This window comes from Halyomorpha halys, unplaced genomic scaffold, assembly GCF_000696795.3.
Source record: "Halyomorpha halys isolate HHAL.00 unplaced genomic scaffold, Hhal_1.1 Scaffold102.1, whole genome shotgun sequence".
NCBI lineage: Eukaryota > Metazoa > Arthropoda > Insecta > Hemiptera > Pentatomidae > Halyomorpha > Halyomorpha halys.
In genome coordinates, this window is record NW_027113828.1 from 902,058 (window position 1) to 909,689 (window position 7,632).

At 35.7% G+C, this 7,632-nt stretch overlaps 1 protein-coding gene across 5 annotated transcripts in view; it reads right to left on the bottom strand.

The window, feature by feature from the left end:
- Positions 1-7,632, bottom strand: part of Cad87A (cadherin-87A) — a 212,838-nt gene that overhangs the window by 138,089 nt on the left and 67,117 nt on the right. For 3 of the 5 annotated variants that reach the window (XM_067051142.1, XM_067051144.1, XM_067051141.1), the window contains one exon: positions 1,502-1,529. The exons of the other annotated variants lie outside the window; for them this stretch is intronic. The gene's annotated coding sequence lies outside the window, so the exon portion shown is untranslated. The remainder of the gene's footprint in view (positions 1-1,501; positions 1,530-7,632) is intronic. 5 annotated transcript variants of the gene reach the window in all.

Genomic DNA, 7,632 nt, shown 5'->3' on the forward strand with positions numbered 1-7,632 from the left:
TTATCCTCATACTGGATACGTGCAATGGCTGGTCTGATTAGTGGTTATCCTCATACTGGATACGTGCAATGGCTGGTCTGATTAGTGGTTATCCTTATACTGGATAGGTGAAATGGCTGGTCTGATTAGTGGTTATCCTTATACTGGATAGGTGCAATGGCTGGTCTGATTAGTGGTTATCCTTATACTGGATAGGTGAAATGGCTGGTCTGATTAGTGATATATTTCATAAATATTTAAATAAAAATGAAAAATATTCTTAATTTACATATTTGAATTACGGGCTTGGTATATATTTATCTAAGTTAAAATTGGAACGCTCTTTCTGTTCTAGAAAAGAAAGAATCAAACTTTCCTCCGTATATTAAGCAATTGCATTCTTAGTACAATAAGTTGATTGTATGTATATTACACCAGGTGGAAGCATTGTTTGATTTGATTCAAAGCCATCATGATCCTATGAATTTATTATATTTATTTTGGTAGCGCAGGCGGCAGCGGGAGGAGAATTATAATTTGGGACGCCTTCATAATCAATTCTAACCACATTTTTTTCAACTTTCCCACAAGCAGTTCATTACCGCGTCGGGACAAAATAAAGAAGACACGTCAGTTGACTTCTGAGAATGTTTTCCAGTATTAAATTTACACATCTCTTGATTAAGTATTGCTTTTTGTCAAATTATAAATCTTAATCATTCAACACAAATCAATCCTCGAATGTTCAACATATTTCCTCAGACTAGCTATTCTTTTTCAATTAGTAACTTAATAACTGTTTTTCTAAATAACTAAGTATACAAGGTTAGATTGCCCTGGCTAAGAAACTAAAGGTTGCTTCCTACAACATTATTAACAGGACGTGCTATTGACTTTTTGATCTTTACTGTAAAGAGCTGCTTTTATTAATTGTATACTGTTTACTTCCTTCATTAGGACTGGACTTGCTAAAAAGATTAATCAAGTTTCATTTAGAGTAGACTACTTCAATAGAAGAGGCAAATATCTCAACCAAACGAAGCAGGGGCTGGGAGAAAAGATGAAGGAAGGTCACAGTGTTGTATGTCAGTCCATCTGTTGGCTTCTTAAAGAATTTTATCAATGCTATTTAAGGATTCAATTCCAACACACTTTTGAAGCACTTAGGCATGAATCATATGAAAATATTCCGGACTTTTTTTTCATAATCACAATAGATAATAATTAAAATCAGAATTATAAAACTAATTGAGTAGAACAGAAATATTTCTTAAATCTTGGTTACTGGCAGAGCCGACATATACCCGACTCTACTCGCCTACACGAATCTGTTATTTATAACCAAGCTCTGGCAGAATGGACACGAATAGGAGGATAAAAAAAAAGGGATGAAATTGGACATGGACAGGAATTGATCCAACCAATGACAAGGAGGCAAGTAGGTTCGGGTCCAATGCTGAGTGGGATACCGACTCTCCCACGTCTGATCTCATTTCGATAAACACATTTTAAAATTCCTTACCTTTCGAAGAGCTACACGTGCTGGTAATCTGTAATAAAAAAATAATGTAATTATAATAATAAATAATTGTAATACTTATAGGCTACATTAAGCATTGTAATAGAAAAGAACTACGTTTTGGCGCGCACCATCACACAACTTTCACTCAATAAGCTACATCATGTTAGAGAGCTCGTGTAGCTAATTATTGCTATTTTGGTTACATTCGAGAGAAAGCATCTCAATAGCACGAAAGGAAAATTATAAAGAAAGAAGTTGCATTGTTCCGTTTGTATTTCAGGGCCCATGGAGGTGAGAATAACCAATATAAATTATAAAGAAAGAAGTTGCATTGTTCCGTTCGTATTTCAGGGCCCATAAAGGTGAGAACAACCAATATAAATTATAAAGAAAGTAATTCCATTGTTCCGTTCGTATTTCAGGGCCCATGGAGGTGAGAACAACCAATCTAAATTATAAAGAAAGAAGGTGCATTGTTTGTTCCTACTAGGAATACAATAGTTTTACTTAGATGTCTTATAGCCTTAGATATCAGAGCCGAAATGCAATCGGGAAACATATGGCGGTCCCTTTTCTGCTTTTCCTGTTGGAAATGAATATACCTACTTTTCCTTTTTACTCATTCAGCAATACACAAAATTATTTAGTATTATTACTAACAACAGGACTCTTATTTTTTTTTCCAACAAATAAAATTAAAGAACTTTTGAAGATTTTTTAATGATTCGTAATATAAGCCCTAATAGACTATTCAATGAGAATAAGATCTACGTAATATTAAAGAATCCTCGACTCGCCGAGTATAACCAAAATCGTTAAAGCCGTTTTCAAAAAATTCAAAAAAATATCAAAAATGTATTCTATATTGTAAATATATTCTATAAAAGTATGCGAACACCCCCTGTATTCCCACCTAATGTTTATACTCCCTGTATACCCCCACCTGATGTGTATATCCTCTGTATACCCACCTGATGTGTATACCCCTTTATACCCACCTGATGTGTATACCCCCTGTATACCAGCCTGATGTGTATACCCCCTGTATACCAGCCTGATGTGTATACCCCCTGTATACCCACCTGATGTGTATACCCCCTGTATACCAACCTGATGTGTATACTCCCTGTATACCCACCTGATGTGTATACTCCCTGTATACCCACCTGATGTGTATACCCCCTGTATACCCACCTGATGTGTATACTCTCAGTATACCCACCTGATGTGTATACCCCCTGTATACCCTCCTGATGTGTATACCCCCTGTATACCCACCTGATGTTTATACCCCCTGTATACCCACCCACCTGATGTACCTATATCTTGGGAGCAAGATTATGCTGCCTACGACAGCAGTGAAATCTATCCGTCAAGCATATGGAGGTACACTAACAGCGGTTATTTCACTTCCGGTTCTCCAGGCTAGGAAGATTATGGCACAAGGAAAGACTCAGAGTTCCAAAGTGTTTTCGTTGCTGGGAGTACGGACACATAGCCCGGAATTGTGTTGGAAAGGATAGGACCTGCCTATGTCGAAACTGTAGTAAAGCAGGTCACAAAGCTAGTGATTGTAACCAGAAACCTCAATGCGCATTATGTGCGGGAAAAGAAGATGCCGACCACTCCAGTGGAAGTAGTAAGTGTCCAGCTTTCCGTACAGCACTGAAGACCATGACGCAAATCCAACAACATCGCAGATGAGAATCCTTCAGTTGAATTTGAACCATTGCGAAGCTGCTCAGGATCTCAGGAGCTATTCTCAGCGAACAATATAAAAATTTGGATGGCAGCGACGTGTACAGATTTAGCTGCTACGTCTATTCCAGCATCACAATAGAAGACTTTGCGAATTTATTGGATCGCATTATCTTAGAGGCTAGTTGCTATAATCCAACTATCATAGCTGGTGATTTCAACGCATGGGCAACGGAATGGGGAAGTAGAATAACAAATCGACGAGGTGAAGTTCTCCTGGAAGCTTTCGCACAACTAAATGATATAATCCTTATGAACACCGGAACAAATCCGACGTTTACAAGAGCAGGAAGATCATCAATCATTGATTTGACGTTTGTCAGTGGACGCATGCATCGGATCGCTACTTGGGAAGTTTGTAGATTTTATACAAACAGTAATCACCAGGCTATATTGATCACACAACATACACCTACAAGAAAGAAGAGTTGCCGATGGAGGACTAATGGCTGGAATACAAAAACCGCTTCATTCACTTTAATGCTAGAGGATGAGTGTGAATTAAAAGGGTCAGCCGAGGAAAAGGCGCGTATACTGACCTCTTTTGGCACGTGCAGCACCCCACGAGATCAATTGTAGACAGTATTGTCAGAATACTATTCCCTGAACAGGCGAATAGTATTGAATGTATTGACAATATTATATATATATAACGGACTTTGCACAAATTACGCAAGTAACTATACGAAAGTATTTAATATCAACTAACGAAACCTTCATTATAAACCACATTTCGAATAGGCTTTCAAATAGCAATAAAAAAGTTTTGCCTTAATTGCCAACTGGGCTAAAAATAATAATAATTATATATATTGCTGTAGAAGATTGTTAATTAATTTTAATTTTTAACTTCCCTAGGGCCCTCCAATGGCACTTTAAAGTGTTTCATCTCGTTTCTTTATCTCATTCAGCTCGCCAATTAAATTTATTGCATGATAATAATTACAAAGATTTTTAATTATAAATGTTAATAAAGTATAGCAGTCGTTCGACGCGTATACTGGTGCCTACTTCATTATTAAATCCATTTAATATAATAGAAACTTTGTTTGGCATAATAAAAAAATAAACTAAATTACACTTTGTAGCGCGAAGGGTTATGGGTACAGTACTTTGTAAGGATCAAAATCATGCAAGACCTCAAGATGTTACCCAATTAGGAATATCCACATAGTGAGGCAGGGTGAACCCTGGAATACTGACGGCTACAGTGGAACAGAAAATAATAATTTGCCCTAGCCGTATTCGAACCCGGGTTCTTGGAGTTGGAAGCACGGTGCCTTACCAGTGAGCTACCCAATCCCATTTTGGTTGGGCATATTAAAAGTGAAATTTAAAAATCTCTACGTCAGATGTAAAAGGCACATTGCCACATTTCACTAACTAAATATTAGAGGTATTTATGATCTTTAGTTAAACTTTGTTAAATGGAAAAAGTTTGGTTGTTAAATATTTCCTTATTTTAGCACGATAAAACGATATGACATGTGACATGGTTCAGAGTCTGTTAATTTGGTTTGCTAAATGGAAAATGTTTTTTTTGTTAAATATTTCCTTCTTTTAGCACGATAAAACGATATGGCATGTAAGATGGTTCAGAGCCTGTTAGTAGGTTTGCTAAATGGAAAAAGTTTTGTTAGATTTTTCCTTCTTTTATCGTGCTAAACAAAACGATATGACATGTAAGATGGTTCAGAACCTGTTAGTAGGTTTGCTAAATGGAAAAAGTTTTGTTAGATTTTTCCTTCTTTTATCGTGCTAAACAAAACGATATGACATGTAAGATGGTTCAGAACCTGTAGTAGGTTTGCTAAATCGAAACGATGTCACGCGACAGACCATCTGAGATTCCCACCATTTTGTCTGTCGTTTTGATCACTTCAAAACAGACTGACTGAATTAGTTAGTTTCTCATAGTTCGTGTCATTTTTGTTTTGGACGTTTTTAAAATTCCAATAATGTAATGGATAAAAATAATAAAATTTTGAAAGATAATATCACAAAGTTACCTCCAAGGGGATCATAAAAAAAGTAGTAGAAAAAGAAAAACAAAACTAAAGATGGAAGTTCACATAGTCAGGATAATTGAAAATTGGAGGAGGAGGAAAGAAAATTCAACTTCAAATTTTGAATGTCAGTCCGTTTTTTAAAAAAATCTTTAAGCATATTGCCATTGCACAATTGTAAATAATAACATGCTAAGTACCTAATAAATAAAAAAAAATTTAATTTTTATGCGAGTATTAAGAAATGGAAACTCCATTTTGACAGGTGTTACGAAAATAGAAAGGTCTTCCAAAGCAGACAAATAAGAAGAAATAAAATTGATAAAAATAAACTAAACTGTTTGCCCCCCTGTTTGGGTTAGGATCAGTATATATAGGTAGCGCCGGTCAGTATACTAAACTCTTCCTTACACAAAACACACTGCTTACTCTCTTGTATATTTTTATATTTATTTTACTCCTTTATATTTAGCTAAGGCTATAAAAATGAAGGAGATGAATAAATTATGAGCCAGTAGTGGTTTCGGTTTAGTAATTATACAACAATGACCATAGCCAGTTTATAACTTTCTTTTATTGCAATTGTAGGAAAATTGTAGATATTTATTATATATCACCTATATATTAGTGTATATGATGATAGATTTGTTAGGTCTCATTCCGTAATGTAAGGAGATAATGAGTCTTCATCCTTAATGACCTAGATAGTCATAGTCCAAAAAATTATAAAGGGACTAACCAACTTTTGAAAACGCACTAAAATAAAAAAATAAATATTTAAGGATAATTCCACCCGTGGAAGATTATTAATCCTTTTACGACTGAAGGCAGGCGATGAGGTAGGGCGGAAGCAAAAAGGAACAAGCCCACTGGAGGTAATTAAGGAAGAAGAAAACTCGGGGAGGATATCTTCTTGTTCACAAAGGGAAGGATAAGGGCAATGGCCGCTCCTTCATCCCATCATCCCGCCTGTACTCTGCACATATACGGTAGTGTGTAACTTCGGCGAGTGGTAACAATCTAACATTTATCATTAAATCTAAGGTCTTACAAACCCCATTGGACCGAAAATCTACGAACGTTTGTAATTTCAGAACGAATGTACGAATGTTTGTAACTGCAGAACGATCCCAGCCAAAATTTGTAGGTCAACCTTTGTTTTCTTTCGTTTTTTTTCTTTTTGATGACTCCCTGCCTGGTCATTTCTAACATTGGGGGTGGGGCTATCTACAGGGTACTATTCTATTCTAACCATGGTGGGGGCCAAATTTTTATTTCGTTGGAGAGCCACAGAGATAACAGCCGACCGCCCAGGCCGGATTCGAACCGACACCACAGATGTTTCGAGGGTGCAAACCTATGCCTGAACTCCCATAGCTACAGATGGTCCAATTTGATCTTCCTGCGTCATAATAGTAGCCTCTGGTCTATCTTTTGTAAGAATTGTTAATTCTATAACCTTCGGAGCAGCTTACTCAACTATGCAATTTCCAATTGAGTTGGGTTCATCTTTTCCAAACGGATTCTGATAGCAAATGAAGTTTTAAGACTAATCCATCTTCATTTGACACTATCTGAAAACACAACTCGCCAAAAACCCTCTTAGGATTATTCAGATATTCGTTTCACAAACAGATGTTTCGTATGAACCAATCATCAAAATCGAGGCATTCATTAATTTATCGAGGCGTGATCATCACAAAAGTTTTCGAGTCCCCTCGGATTGTCAAAAATACTCATGATGAATGATTGTTAAGGAAAATTGAATTCTGAAAATATTTTTAGATTTCCAGTTTAATTAATATATTTATTCTATAATTTATGATTACCATATTTGTAAAGCAAAATTCTCATGAAATTACTAAATACACAAGATGTAGTAATGGAGAAAGGTCTCCCAGTTTAAAGCCAATCGAAACAAACATCGACAATACCGCTCCTAGGTCATAGCTTTATAATATACCACAAAGAATTACCAAGCATCACATATATAGAGAGTTACCAAGCATCATATATATAGAGAGTTACCTAGCATCATATGTATAGAGAGTTACCAAGCATCACATATATAGAAAGAATTACTTAGCATCATATATATAGAAAGAATTACTAAGCATCATATATATAGAGAGTTACCTAGCATCATATATATAGAGAGTTACCTAGAATCATATATATAGAGAGTTACCTAGCATCATATATATACAGTGTTACCTAGAATCATATATATAGAGAGTTACCTAGCATCATATACATAGAAAGATAGTTACCTAGCATCATATACATAGAAAGATAGTTACCTAGCATCATATATAGAAAGAATTACCAAGCATCATATACATAGAAAGATAGTTACCTAGCATCATA